At 44.0% G+C, this 14,464-nt stretch overlaps 1 long non-coding RNA gene across 3 annotated transcripts in view; it reads left to right on the top strand.

The window, feature by feature from the left end:
* Positions 1 to 2,433: 2,433 nt before the first annotated feature.
* LOC105489469 (uncharacterized) overlaps positions 2,434 to 14,464 on the top strand; it is a 349,939-nt gene continuing 337,908 nt past the window's right edge. For 2 of the 3 annotated variants that reach the window (XR_011625157.1, XR_011625155.1), the window contains exon 1: positions 2,800 to 3,009. This is a non-coding gene — a long non-coding RNA (uncharacterized lncRNA). Of the gene's footprint in view, positions 2,711 to 2,799; positions 3,010 to 14,464 lie in introns of those variants that run through there. The other variant, XR_011625156.1, reaches the window with a different exon arrangement.

Genomic DNA, 14,464 nt, shown 5'->3' with positions numbered 1-14,464 from the left:
AGAAATGCAAATCAAAACCACAATGAGATACCATCTTACACCAGTCAGAAAAGGTATTATTAAAAAGTAAAAAAATAACAGGTGTTGGTGAGGTTACAGAGTAAAGGGATCACTTATACACTGTTGATGGGAGTGTAAATTAGTTTAACCATTGTGGAAAGCTGTGTGGCGATTCTTCAAAGAGCTAAAAACAGAACTACCATTCAATCTAGCAATTCCATTACTGGATATACACTCCCCAAAACGTAAATCATTCTACCATAAAGACACATGGATGCGTATGTTCATCGCAGCACTATTCACAATAGCAAAGACATGGAATCAACCTAAATGCCCATTAATGATAGACTGGATAAAGAAAATGTTGTACATATATACCAGGGAATACTATGCAGCCATAAAGAAGAAGACAATCATGTCCTTTGTGGGAATATGGAGCTGGAAGCCACCATCTTTAGCAAACTAACACAGGAACAGAAAACCAAATACTGCATGTTCTCATTTATAAGTGGGAGCTAAATGATAAGAACTTATAAACACAAGGCTGGGTGTGGTGGCTTTCTTCTGTAATCCCAGAACTTTGGGAGGCTGAGCTGGGGGATCACTTGAGGCTAGGAGTTCAAGGCCAGCCTGGCCAACATGGTGAAACTTTCATCTTTACTAAAAATACAAAAATTAGCCAGGCATGGTGGCACATACCTGTGATACCAGCTACTCATGAGGCTAAGGCTCGAGAATCACTTTAATCCTGGTGGCGGAGGTTGCTGTGAACCGAGATAGTGCCACTGAACTCCACCGTGGGTGAGGAAGCAAGACTCTGTCTCAAAAAAAAAAAAATTATGAACGCAAAGAAGGAAACAACAGACACTGGGTTCTACTTGAGGGTGGAGGGTAGGAGGAAGAGAATCAGAAAAAATAACTATTAAGTACTAGGCTTAGTACCCCGGTAATGAAACAATATGTACAACAAACCTCCATGACATGAATTTACCTATATAACAAACCTGTACGTGTACCACTGAGCCTAAAATAAAAGTTAGAAGGATACAACAATACATGTTAATGTAGTATATTATATAATGTGTAATATATATTTTATTATAATATTAGATATTATAATGTTGTATTATGATGTGTAATATAATAAAAATAAATACTTTTAGGAAGTAAACACCCCTGTAGATCTGAAGGACCCTAAGTAAGTCATAGGAGGTTCTAGACCTGCACGTGATCAGAGCATGCCAAGAAAACATCCTCGCAAAGCTTTTCTTTCCCTAAAACAAGCAACACAGAGAACACTGAGGTCCACATTCCTGGCTTCCTGTTCGGCCTCCTACACTTACTAGCCTGATGACCTTGAGGCTCATTTTGTTGTGGGTGAAGTGGAGATTATAATGTCGCCAGCCTAACAGTACTGATATGAGGATCCAGTGAGTTAATACACACACGAGGCCTGCAGAGCCGTGCCTGGCAACGGTCACCTCTCATGACTGTCAGCCTCGAGGCTTCATAAACCAGTTCTGGGGATGCTGGCCACATGCTTAGAGACAAAGCTGTCCAAAGAAGTCACTTATTGAAATCCACCTCCGGTTTATAACCTTCTGGCTGGAAATACATTATTGCACTTGGATTTTGTGATATAACTTGAAATAAGCATTGACTGACATCTGATGACTGTCCTGGATATGTTGTTGGCTAACAAATTGTGAGGAACTATTGTATGTGCGTTACGAAGAAAAGCACTAGTACCCTTCAGTGGAATTAGGTTATAAATAAGTTAGGAAATAAAATATAGAGTATTGACCCGATTGCTTTTGGAATGTGAGGACTCAAGACAGCAAGCACTAGTTGCAATCAAGCCCAATTATAGGCTGTTTCTTTCTGATGTGGAGGCTTATGTCACTATTTTGAGGTTAGAGAATAAAATATCAGTTGAGCTGGAAATAGAATTTAAAGCAATTTAATAAGCTCAAATCCTGCTGCTGTTGTTTTCTTCATTTTATTTAAAAAATACTATATGCAGCTGGCCTTATAGCCGTCTGTTTGGGGCAGTTTGTCTGTGGAACAGCTCATTAAGGGGAAGAAGATTTGTCATCTTAAAGACTGCTGACAACTCTAATGACTCTCAGGGGAACAACATCTTGTTAGAAAACTGTCTCTTTTGTTTTTATTGCTGCTTATTTGGTGTGTCTTTTTGATGGGCAAGGAGGATATTTGACTATTCTCAGAAGGGATGCACGACTTCCTCAGAAGGGAGCAACTCATTTCTAAGAATTTTAATTTTTCAATTTTTAGTTTTCTTACTCAAGATGCCATTCTATCTCTGTGGTCTAATAAAAATGCTTTTAAATGTGGTTGTACATACACATATATGTATATATGTAACATACAATTTGCCATGGTAACCATTTTTGGGTGTAGAATTCAGTGGCATTAGTTGAATTCACCATGTTCTACAACCATCACCATGATCTATTTTCAAAATGTTTTAATCACTCCAACTGTGGCCTTTTTGTATTAGGAAGACTTGAGCATGATTCTGTGCATGAGGGACTCCTCTGGGTGTTTCCAGTGGAGGCGACCCCTGAGGAGAAGAGGCTGCCCTTGTCCCGGCGATGGCTGCGGGGCTGGAGTGCGGAGGGCCATTGTTGCTGGGCGGATGTCCATGGATTTTAGCTCCATTGGTCAGGGGGTTTGGGATGAGCACGGAGTAAGTAGCCATTTTTCTGCCATGTAAGCCCTCATGGAATGGTGCCTTCCCTTTATTACGTTTTTAAAGAATCACATCAACTTTCTTAACCAACGATGACCTTTTCTCCATCACATGGCCCCTCCCTCCTCCCAACAGTCAAACACGGAAAACAAAGCATGGCTCCCGCTTGTTGGTTTTGGCAGCTGGAGCCAGGGAGCTGAGTAACGAAGCCCCTCCCTGTTTCTCGCTTACAGCTTCTGCAATCCTTTTAAGGGATCGCATGGGAAACTCCGGCTTTTGAATCTCGTGTGTTCACAGTGAGTGACGAAGGGGAAGCTGAAAGAACAGACTTTGCTCTTTAAGGCCGATTATTTGCTTTTCATCCAAACGTGGTTAAATTATAACCTGGCCCATTCTTCATGGAGCTCTATGAAGTTTCTCACAGAAATTGTAGGAGACCATCTGTTTTTCATTTCGTCAGTAAACAAACCTATTAAAAGTGCACTTCTCCACCACAAGCCTGCAGAATTTGAAAAGAACGCTGAATATTTAATGATTTAAAAATAATTTAACCTATTTGGTCCATTTGAATTTATTTAAAAACAAAAACAAGGCTTCAGTGATTTATTGGACGGAAATGATATTCAACTTGGATAAGCTCCTTGGGTGCTAATAGGAATTGAGTTATCATGTCTTCCTAGAAGCCTTTTCTTCCTAGAATCAGCTTATCATTTAGAAATTTATAATATTAATATTTATTTATATTATTGATATACTAATATTATAACATCAATTATAATAGTATAGGTAATATACTTAAGTAATAGTACACTTAATATTGTAATATTATACTTAAGTGTAATATTATACATACTTAAGTAATAGTATACTTAATATTATAATATAGGTAATATTATATATTGTAATTGATATATTAATATAATGCCATATATTAAGTATTAATTTATAAATATTAATATTTATTTAGTGCTATTTGCTTAACTCAATCTCGGAAATTTTATTAAAATAGATTTTGTAAAAAAAAAAAAAGCTAGGAAAGATGTTCTCCTCCTCTCAAGGAACTCATGTTTTAGGCTATACCCATCAATATGGGTAATATCTGCGACATTACACCAGGAAGAAACTTGTTGAACATGTACATGAGGCCATGGAAGGCCATATTCACAAGCTCTTATTGCTGTGGCACTCAATTTGAATAATATGAAATATCATGTGAATTTCAGAATTATAAATTATACACAGAGAAGAGATAGACATGAAATTTCTGAGTTGTTTTGGCTTTTGTTGTTATTTTTGTGCCTTCCAATACCGCTTGGAAAGGCCGAAAAGGGGCAGGGGTGTACAAATCTTACTGTAGGCTCAGGGATATAGAGAAGGTCTTGCCAGCGTAGCAAGAGGAGAAGAGCAAGGAGGGCATGGTGCATGGGACTGGGGTGGCCTGCATGGGAAAGGAGAAGAGTGGGGCCACATGCGGACACAGATTGTTGCCTGGGCTGGTCCCCGGGGTGTGTCATCCCCGTGGTCCCCAGGTGTATCCATACCACCCTGTGAACAATAGCCACCTGGCTGGGCCCTTCTTGTGGCCGATCCTTCATCCTGACCAATCTTGCCCATCACCTGGCTTAGGTGATGAAGAAATGGGAAAGACTCAGGTGAGAATAGGCCTTGGGCCCCAGGAGAGCAGAGATACCACAACTGGAAGCAGAACTTCTTCCAATAATACAATTCTAGGAATTTCAAAAAATCAATGAGATTTTTATCACAGAAAAAACCAATTTTGGGTTTTCTTTAGCTCCCGGCTTAGTATTATTTTTATCACTGCAAATGTTAGTCAAAATAGAAATAATGCCGAACGGTGAGCCAAAGGACACGCCCATGATCACCATCATAACATCAGCACTGAAGGCTCTGCAGGTGGTCATTGGCTGTGCAGGCCAATCTGCAGACTTGGTTAAATGCAGTGTTGTGGATGAAATGCAGCAACTGCTCCATCTGCTAACACAGCCAGCTGGCTGGCCCTGAGCACTTCTCCCTGCCTGTCTGTCTTAGGCAGCGATGAGGATGTTGCCAAGCTCATTGTCTAGGGCTTTTTATACCTCGGAGGAGCAGAGCTGGTGGCCCAGTGCATCCTGGTCCCCAGGTCAGGGAGCTTGGTGGGATGAGCTGGTTCACACTGTCACTCAGTACACATCAGTGGTGCAAAGTCACATACACACACACACACACACACACACACACCACACATCGAGGCCTCGGGTGGAGGTCTTTCTAGTTCCACTAGAAGCAGGAGAGAATGTCAGCATGGGGTGCTGGAAAGTCTATTTGCAGGGACGTCATTGGGCCTTTGGGGGAGCACACTGGAAGGCACGTTGGAGAAGAGGGTGACTTCCCAGGCTGAGATCCCAATCACAAGGACAGATAATGGTTGTTCTTTGACCTCCAGGTGTGTCAGGTGTCAGTTGGGAAACCAGAGAGCTTGCAAGCATTATGGGAATAAATGTTGGGGGCGGTAAGGAAGGGAAGATCTGGAAAGGGGCAGTCGAGGGTCTGAATTGAAGAAAACCACTGCAGCCTGCAACCCTTGGACTAGAGTCCAAGCCTGTGGGAAAGTCCGAATCCATTTCTCGGGTGTGAGGAGAGAGGCCATGGAGACACAAGGACATCTCCAGCCACCCTGCAGGCTGGATCTCAGTGCCTAGTTGGGGCTTGGGCCATTGCAGGCCAATGGTGATCAGGAGGACAAGCTGGCTGTGGAGCAGATGGTAACAGGGACCACTGGGGTGGATGCGCACCTCTGAGTTATCTGTCACCCTTCCCCTTGTCCTCACCGTCCAGAGGGATGGCCACTGCCTCACCTGGGCCTTTCAGCTGTTACGTGAGTGCCTCTCATTAGCAAGCTTGAACCTGGAGCCATGCAGGGAAGGGGATTCAGGGAAACACAGTCACCTCCTTAGATGGGGACAAAGAGGCTGAGGACAACAGACAAGGAAGCACACAGGCATGATCCAGGGCCTGGAGCACTGCTTCAGGTGGTCAAGTATAGGAAGCACTCCTTACACATGTGGAATATTCTTTCAGAACTGGGTTTGTGTTTGAAGGAAGAGAGAGGTAGAGCGAGTCGTGACAATGGGGTGGTGGAGAGACCAGTGGGCCTGAAGTCACACTGTTTTGTGGCCTGACCAAGTCTAAGAGGGTCCTTTCCTGCTCCAGTGTAGCCTCTGTGGCCAAAGATTGATCAGGTCTACCTTGGAAAGTAAAGGAGAGACCCAGCTTCTATCTGTGACACTTGGAGGTGATGTCATGGGGAAGAGCCATCTCTGAAGCCAAGAGAGGCCTGGCCACAGCATCAGGAGCCCAGTATGGGGCAGTCAGTTGGGGACATGGGGTCTGGATGGAGTGCCATGGCTTGGGGCCTTTTGAAGACAAGACTGGAAGCTGGAGGTACAAGAGCATTGAACTTGGGCAGTGTTGGGCAGGATGAGAACACCTGCAAACAGACAGGAGATCACCTGGGCTTCCTAGAGCACAGGAGAGACTGGGAACTGGGGCTCCAACAGTTACCCTAGGGGGCAGCAGTTTTGTGATTGGCTCCACTGTGCACTGATCACATCCCAGCTGGCATGGCCTGAGCGCCTCTGTCTTGTATGAAAAGGCAGCGCATGACTGGGGTCCTCTAGGTCTCATCATGGTTTGCGGTATTGTGAGTTTTTAAAATATGAGATCATTTAGAGATATACACTTAATCCTTCAAAGCACCAAAGTAAGAAACACTCAATGTCTTTATTGATACCATCAGCATTCTCAGATTCCTTACGTATGGCACATATTGTACCTGAGATGGAATTTTTTAGCCAGGTAGTCATAACACGGCATGTTTTTTTGGCTTTTTTTTTTTTTTTTTTTTGAGATGAAGTCTTGCTCTGTCACCCAAGCTGGAGTATAGTGATGTGATCTTAGCTCACTGCAAACTCCACCTCCTGGGCTCAAGTGATTCTCCTGCCTCAGCCTCCCAAGTAGCTGGGATTACAGGCACGCAACACCACGTTCAGTTAATTTTAGTATTTTATTTCATAGAGACGGGGTTTCACCATGTTGGCCAGGCTGGTCTCGAATTCCTAACCTCAAGCCATCTACTCATCTCGGCCTCCCGAAGTGCTGGGATTACAGGCATGAGCCACCACGCCCAGCCAGCATCTTTGTTAACAAAGACTCTCAGAATTAGCAAGATAGCCTCTTTCAGTTACTACAGAAGACCACGGTATCTGACTATAGAAGCCAAGTTGAAGTGAGCTGATTTGATGATGTGTAATATTTGAGCTTGCTTTTGCTTCTGGTGCATGTGTGTGGGTTAAGGAGTGAATAGTTCTGGGGGATAAGAATGTTTTAGAGGAGTTAATAATTAACAAGACTTTATTCTCACAAACCTGAACACTTAATATTTTTGGGTAGAATTACTAAGCCAAGGCCTGTCCAGAGTCTTTAAGAAAGAACATGGGGTAAAAATTAACAGGCAAGAATAGTTTCCTTTCTCATAAAGGCTTATCAATTGCCAAAGAAAATATTTCAACGAAAAGACATTTCATAAATATAAAGCTAAAATTTCATAACTGAGAGTGACGACGTAATTGGTTTTGTTTCTCCAAACACAGACACTTTAATTCAACGGGAATTTAATAGTTTGGGGATTTAAACACCATGAGATGATTTCCAAACCCAGTAGATTTATCTACCCTAATCCTCCCATTCTCCACCTGTCTCCAGTGGGATGTGGTCAAGACGGGCATCACAGGCTTGTGGGAACTGGGTCACCAGAGAGCCCTGAGGGATATATTTCTACCAGACGTTAAGCTGTGTTGGCTCGACTTTGGTTTAATTTCTTTGCCTAAGCCTTGCCTTCTGGCCAGGTGGGTGTCTCAAGGGTGCATCCTGGAAACTTGGTGGGTGTTGTGACAATACTCTCAGCGGCCCACTAAGTGTTCAGGGGATGATTTTGTCTCATCAGCACTGCACGGTGGCCCGTCACTGACTCTCAAGCAGGACACATGTCCAGGTCCACAGAACTCATCAGCAACATTAGTTCTTTCCTGGAATGAGCCAAGAAACAAGTCCTAACTGTGATGCCCTTTTTTCTTTTTTTTCTGGTCTGGACTGGATTTTGCACAGCGTTTACCCTTGATCTCTGGGGAGGACAGCCTTCCCCTCATGATACACAAGAGACACAACCCAACAATTACAGCCAAGGAAACTGGTTTCTTTAATGTCTCAGGGCAGCTGGGCAGAAGGGGCTCTTGGAGGAGGAATTGCAGCATCCTGTCATAAGAACTCCATCAAACCCTGCCCTGGAGGCTGCTTCCTGTTGCAGCATTTCGTAATAATCTGAAATCTAAATGGGAAGTTCAGCAACAGTAGTGACAGAGGGAGGAGAGAATCCTGTCGTTAAAGGGAATTCCACGCTTGCTGTCTGAGGCCACAGTGCACTCTGTCTTCTTGCCTCTTGCCCTCTGGGTGATAGGCAGACCTCAGGTGAGGGTGAGCAGTCATTACTCACTAGGGCCAGTCTCTTCGTGAACTCCACGTTCTCACATCAGAACATGCTCTTAGGGTTGTTTTATAGTCTCACACTGTCCACAGTGTAAACATTGTTTTGGGGGACACATGCTCAGGTTCCATAAGTATCCTAGGGACCTACCACGGTGAGAGGACCACAGCGGGGAATATATTGCTGTCCATTTTGAAATAACAATAGCAGCCACTACTGTAATAATAACAACAATATATTGAAATTTCAATATTATTGATATAATATTATTTCAATAATATTGAAATAACAACAATAACAACAGCAGCCACTACTGTAATAATAGCTGACGTCTGCTGAGGATTCCCATGAGTTGAGCACTTCACGAACATTGCCCCCATCCATCTTGACGACCACCCGCGAGGCCGGCACTTTTAGTGGCCCCGTTGTAAGATGAGAAAACTGGAGGCAGAGAGCCAGGGGAAGACCTCCAGGCGCACACTGCCAGCAAGGTTCAGGGCGGGGTGTGGCTGCCAAGATTCAGTCGATCCTCTGACACTCAAGTGGTTTCCATTTTTCTCTTTCTCATCGAGCACTTTGGAGGCTGGGGAACAGGCAGTAGATATGGAAAGGGAGTCTGGGCGCGGTGGCTCATGCCTGCAATCCCAGCACTTTGGGGGTGGATCACTTGAGGTCAGGAGTTCGAGACCAGCCTTGCCAAGTTGGTGAAACACCGTCTGTACTAAAAATAAAAAAAATTAGCTGAGTGTGGTGGTGCACAGCTGTAATCCCAGCTATTTGGGAGGCCGAGGCGTGGGAATCACTTGAACCTGGGAGATGGAGATTGTAGTGAGCTGAGATCATGTCATTGCACTCCAACCTGGGTGACAGAGTGAGACTCTATCTCAAAAAACAAAACAACAACAAAAAAAGATATGCTAAGGGACTTCACTGTAGAGCTTGACATGCTTTGTTCTTAGGGAGAGATTTTATTTCTTCCAGACCGTTTCCATATTGTCCATATTTTTCTCTCCCCAGTTCAGTTAGGAGCTTTGTCTACAATACAGGTGTTCCTTTAAAACCGGATGTCCCATACTCAGAAACAAACATTTTCCATTAGCCCCAAATTTATCGCCTCTACTTCTCTGCTGGTTTCCTTTCTTGTAGGAACTTACACGATTTTCACACCGTATGACAAATACTTATTCTGAGGTCTGTCTGTCCTGCTACTCCAATGGGTGGGTGGGTTTGTGGTTGTGTCCCGATGGGTGCACACTGCATGTTCGTGAGTATTGAGTTGAGCGGCGTCACCAGCTTGCACGTTAGAGCCTCCCTGCTGCGTCAGGTCGTGTGTCCTCTGCCATGTGGAGAAAAAGGCTTGAAGTATCTCTCGGCATAATCTAGATGTTTATGTAGTTGAGGTTTTACTAGATTTACTCTTTTCTTCTGAAAAATTTCAAAACTGAAGTAGTTTTGAATTATCTGTGAATCAAATTGAGTATCTGTGAATGCCAAAACTCTTAGTTCAGTCCTGGCGGGACGATCATCCCAGGAGCTGAGTCACTCTGTGTTTGGTTGGGAGGTTTGGAAGGTGGAAGAAGTTCGAAGAGGATCAAGTATGTGCTTAACTGAGTTCCAGATGCTTAGGCATCTCCCAGTGATGCCATCAGTCTACCTGTTGGGTTAGGCAGACGAATATTCTTTTAACAGCATCATGGGAGGCTAGCCAGTGATTTAAAGTGACTTTTCTTGAAGAGGCTGTAAGATCATCAGTTGTGGAGCCTGGGACAAGAGGCAAAGACAGAGTGGATGAAAGTGAAGCAGCTGGCTTTCCCCACAGTCACATCACGGTGGGGAGGTCAGGGGTCTGCTGGCAGAACCCTGGGTCCCCATGGCCATGGGGGAGATGCTGTCTCACACCCACCTGCCGAGCCCTGGGCTCATGTGCAATCATCTGGTTTTCTCCAAGAGCAAAGTAATGGCCCATTTGGGCACTGCCAACCTCCTACTTGTTCCATGCTGGTCCCACAGACTCTTGGGGCCACAGAGGCAGAGTGTGGGTAGGAGACCACACTTTACAAGTTCTCTGCTAGATTCTTCTGCACAGTTTCCATGGAGAAGCAGTTTCTGATTTCTGGGCTCACTTAAGCCTGTACCGGATCCTCTTAGTACTTCTACACTCTACACTTCCCAACGAAACACAGGAAAGCCATTGTGTTGGGGACCCCCATGGCACCTTTCTGTTTTGTAACTCAGGTTCCGTTCACTCTTACACACCATAGAGGCTCTCACAGTGTGGTTGGGAGAAGCCTGGGTTTGGAGAAGCTTCAGGGGGCTGATGAGCTGAATTTTGGATGTGTCAGCATCTGCCTTGGTCCCTGTTAGAAACTGACCACCTGAGATCTTTCTGTCTTTTCCGGTGAATTTTAATTTGGTTAGCTTTCCCTTTCTTTTCTTTGCTTTTGTTTCTTTCCCTTTTTCTTAAATAACAAGCAGGAGGAAGTGATTTTAGAGGCTTGTGAAAAATGATTTTCAATCACATTTGTCCCCAAAACAGAAAAATGTTTGAAATGTATGGTATTATAGAAAGTTTATATAAAAATAATGAAAATACACCACTCATGGAACCAGGCACTGTCCCTGATTAAAACTTGGCCTTAAGCAGAGAATCTGGGTAGAGCAGAGGGAAAAGGCAAACACATGGCCGTGCTTTCCAGGTGTGCTGATTTACCTGTAATAATGTTGTATCTAGGTGTGCCCATTTACCTGCAATGTTGTTGTAAACTGAAAATAAAATACTAGGCCGGTGTGGTGTCACACGTCTATAATCCTAGCACTCTGGGAGGCCGAGGAAGGAAGATTACTTGAGGTCAGGAGTTTGAGACCAGCCTGGCCAACATGGAAAAACCCTGTCTCTACTGAAAATACAAAACTTAGCTGGTGGTGGGCACCTGTAATCCCAGCTACTCAGGAGGCTGAAGCATGAGAATTGCTTGAACTCGGGAAGCAGAGGCTGCAGTGAGCCAAGATCACGCCACTGTCCTCCACCCTGGGAGACAGAGCAAGATTCCGTCTCAAAAAACAAACAAACAAACAAAAGAAAATGAAATACTAACCCACCTCCCGCCAATTGAATGGACCCCTCTTGGCCACCAGGGGCCTCTGAAAAACTTGAAAACCTGAATTCCCGATCGTGATGGGAAGGGAGATCTGCTGTATCTCATTACATGCCCTCCCTTTTGGAGTTTAGGCACAAAAGCCAATCAGCACTAAGGTTAACATAGAGATGGTAAGACGGACAGAACAGACTCTGTGGCAATCAGATACCAAATTATTAACAAGCCTAAGGCCATGCAAAGCAAGGGTTAAATCAATCTGGCAGGCCATCAGTCTCACTACACGACATCCTTAGCTTAATTTAAAACATTATTTTCTGCTTACACTAAGTTTTAGATAGAGCCTGATTCCTTTAATCAATTGCAAATTAAAGATTCTCTGAATCTGCCTGTAACCGGTAAGCCCCTACTTCAAGATACCCCATATTTTCAGGCTGAATCAGTGTATACCTTCCATGTCTTGGTTTACACCTTTGTAACTCCTGCTTCCCTAAAAAGTGTAAAACCAAACTGTAACCCCACCACCTCAGGTGCACTTTTTCAGGACTCCTTGAGACTGTGGTTCTCCAGGCCGTGGTCACTCATATTGGCTCAGAATGGACCTCTTTAAAATATTTTATAGAGTTTGGTTGTTCTGTAACATTGTTTTCTGAATGATTAAGATGCAGAGATGCACCATGCCTTGCTGTGGGTTGAGACAAGGAAAGCTGGATTAGTGTTGCTGGTTCCGTGCTGCCAGATGGAAGAGCCCTCTCCTGGCTCCGTCCTCTGCAGCCTGCAGACTTTATCCTTGGCTCAGCTCTCAGAAAGACTGTGCATGTCCTCCTCCCTAAAGGGTCCTGCTTGCTGCTTTTGCCTGCTGTGCCTAAATCAGTTTAATATTTTAAAATTTATCTTGATCGACATTGCATTTAGAGTGGCAATTCTGAAATTTTTTTGGATCATGGGATATTTGAAAATCCCATGAAACCTATTACCATTTGCCTGGGAGAAATGCACAGACGCATAAATCTGTGCTCACAAACCCCGACTGAGATGAGGACCCTTTCTCTGCTTCGATGTCCTTTCTGAAACAATACAGTAATGTCAAGATGCGACGGAAAGTCAGCATGAGACCAAGGTCAGGAGCTGGCTCCTCAGAGACAATGAGCCCTGGGTCTTGGGTTTGGGCACTGGGCTAAGCTCACTGTTGCTCAGGGTCGATTCATTGCAGGGGTCTGCTGTGTTTCCTCCTACTTGTCCTTGTTTGGAACTTGCCTGGTTTGCTGGGCTTGTTAATGTCAAATTTAGGGGAGCAGAGGTTGGGGTATCAGTTTTCTCCTTAGAGCCCTAAGGAGCCCCCAGATTTTAAAATACAAATTCATTGACCAATTCCTAGATAAATAACTCTGCCTACCATAGCAGGAGATAATTTATGCAGAATGGAGAATCAACAGAGTTGAAAGTTCCGTTAACTATCTTCAGGAGAACTGGTTCTTCCTCACAGTGTATTTGTGACACTAAGGCTACTACTTAAACACTTGTAACAGGCCAACAGGATGAAGATCTGCTTCTCTTCAGTAACAGTGAAAATATCCTTGCTTTCCCAAAAGTGATGTAGGGGCATTTGTATTGTCAAATTACCAAGGTTAGTCAAGATCGTCGTTTGAGAAGTATTACAATATTGCAGAAGACTCACCCAGCAAAGCGACCTCTGTGTAGTATGATTTCCTGGATTCTGGCAAGGCCGTGGCGTGTAGTATTCCGTTCACTGCTGCACCTCTGTCTGTATTGCATTCACATTCTTTTTGGATTAAGAGTAAAGAAAGATGAGCACATTCTTGGGGGAAGATTACCCTCTTTGAGTCTGGCAGGTGGCATTTTTAGTTGGCTGTTTTGATGCAGCTGTTCTGTTCCAGAAACATTATGACTCAGATTAGAAAGTATCTCATTTAACTTCTACAGTCCTTAAACTATAAAGTGATATGTGAGCCCAGAATCATCTTTCTGGAGAACTAGATTATTCACTTGATGTATGCTGGGAACGGCCCTTGGTGTGGGTTGGGATGAGGGATGGGATAGGCGGTCTCTTATAGATCAAAACTACATAAAACCAAAATTAAATTTTCACCCTGGCTTGTCCTAGGCACAGCCATTGATCATCCTAAGTAATCTTTAAGAATTTGAAGCACGCTGGATGAGCAGTGTCTCTCATATTCAGATTTTGCCTGCAAAGTTACAATGGTCATAATTGTAACATTCCTATCCTAAAAAAGCACATGTTGTCTATATCATGTTTGTGATGGACAACTTTGCTACTATCTCTCCAGTGCCCTGGTTCTTCCTGGAACTGTTATTAAATTGAGCAGCTTGTTAACTGTGTAAAATCCCCGATTCCAAGGAAGTGTGTCACACTCAGCCTAGATCACTTCTCTTCCAGAAAGCGTCTTCTCCCATCCAAACAGCTGTTACTCTCAGAACAACAGACACCACCCAGGGCTCAGAAAGCCTGTTTTAAAGATTTTGTGTTAAAAAGGGAAGAACGCAGGCACGATCAAATCTATGGCAAACTTTGTGGTGTGCCCAGATGGAATGTTGACGTTCAGGAAAAAACCACATTCATGTTTGGTATTGTTTCAAGCCAGATGCCCTTGGTTTAATGTATTTGTAAAAGACTCATAGAGCATCTGCTACCTGCCACATGTAATGCCAAGGTCTAGAGTTAAATAAGACACAGACTGTGCTTTTGAGAAATTTACCAGCATGTGAAGGCATTGACAGGTTTGAAGACCTTCATAATACCAAGAAGAACACGGAAAATGTCATGAGAGAGGAAGGGGGAGATGGGGAAATTCGCAGCAGTGGAGCACGTTCTGAAAGACCATGTCTTCCTAAAGGGTCACTTGAAGACAGACAGCTGGGACAGCGTGGGGTTTTCATAGACTGACTGTGGAGAGATGTTGCAGCCAGAAAGAACATTCCAGGGCCACCTCTGAGGAAAGGCAGTGTGGAGGTTCAGGAGGTAGTGAATGGCCTGTATCGGTTTCAGGCAAAGTCCTCTTCTCGGAGACCCTGGGTGAGAACCTAGAAGGATAAGCTGACAATGTGGTGACCATATGCCTTCCTTTCCCAAGATAG

This window comes from Macaca nemestrina, chromosome 6, assembly GCF_043159975.1.
Source record: "Macaca nemestrina isolate mMacNem1 chromosome 6, mMacNem.hap1, whole genome shotgun sequence".
Taxonomy (NCBI): Eukaryota; Metazoa; Chordata; class Mammalia; order Primates; family Cercopithecidae; genus Macaca; species Macaca nemestrina.
Note: the sequence above shows the minus strand (reverse complement) of the source record. Positions and strands in the feature narration are given on the sequence as shown.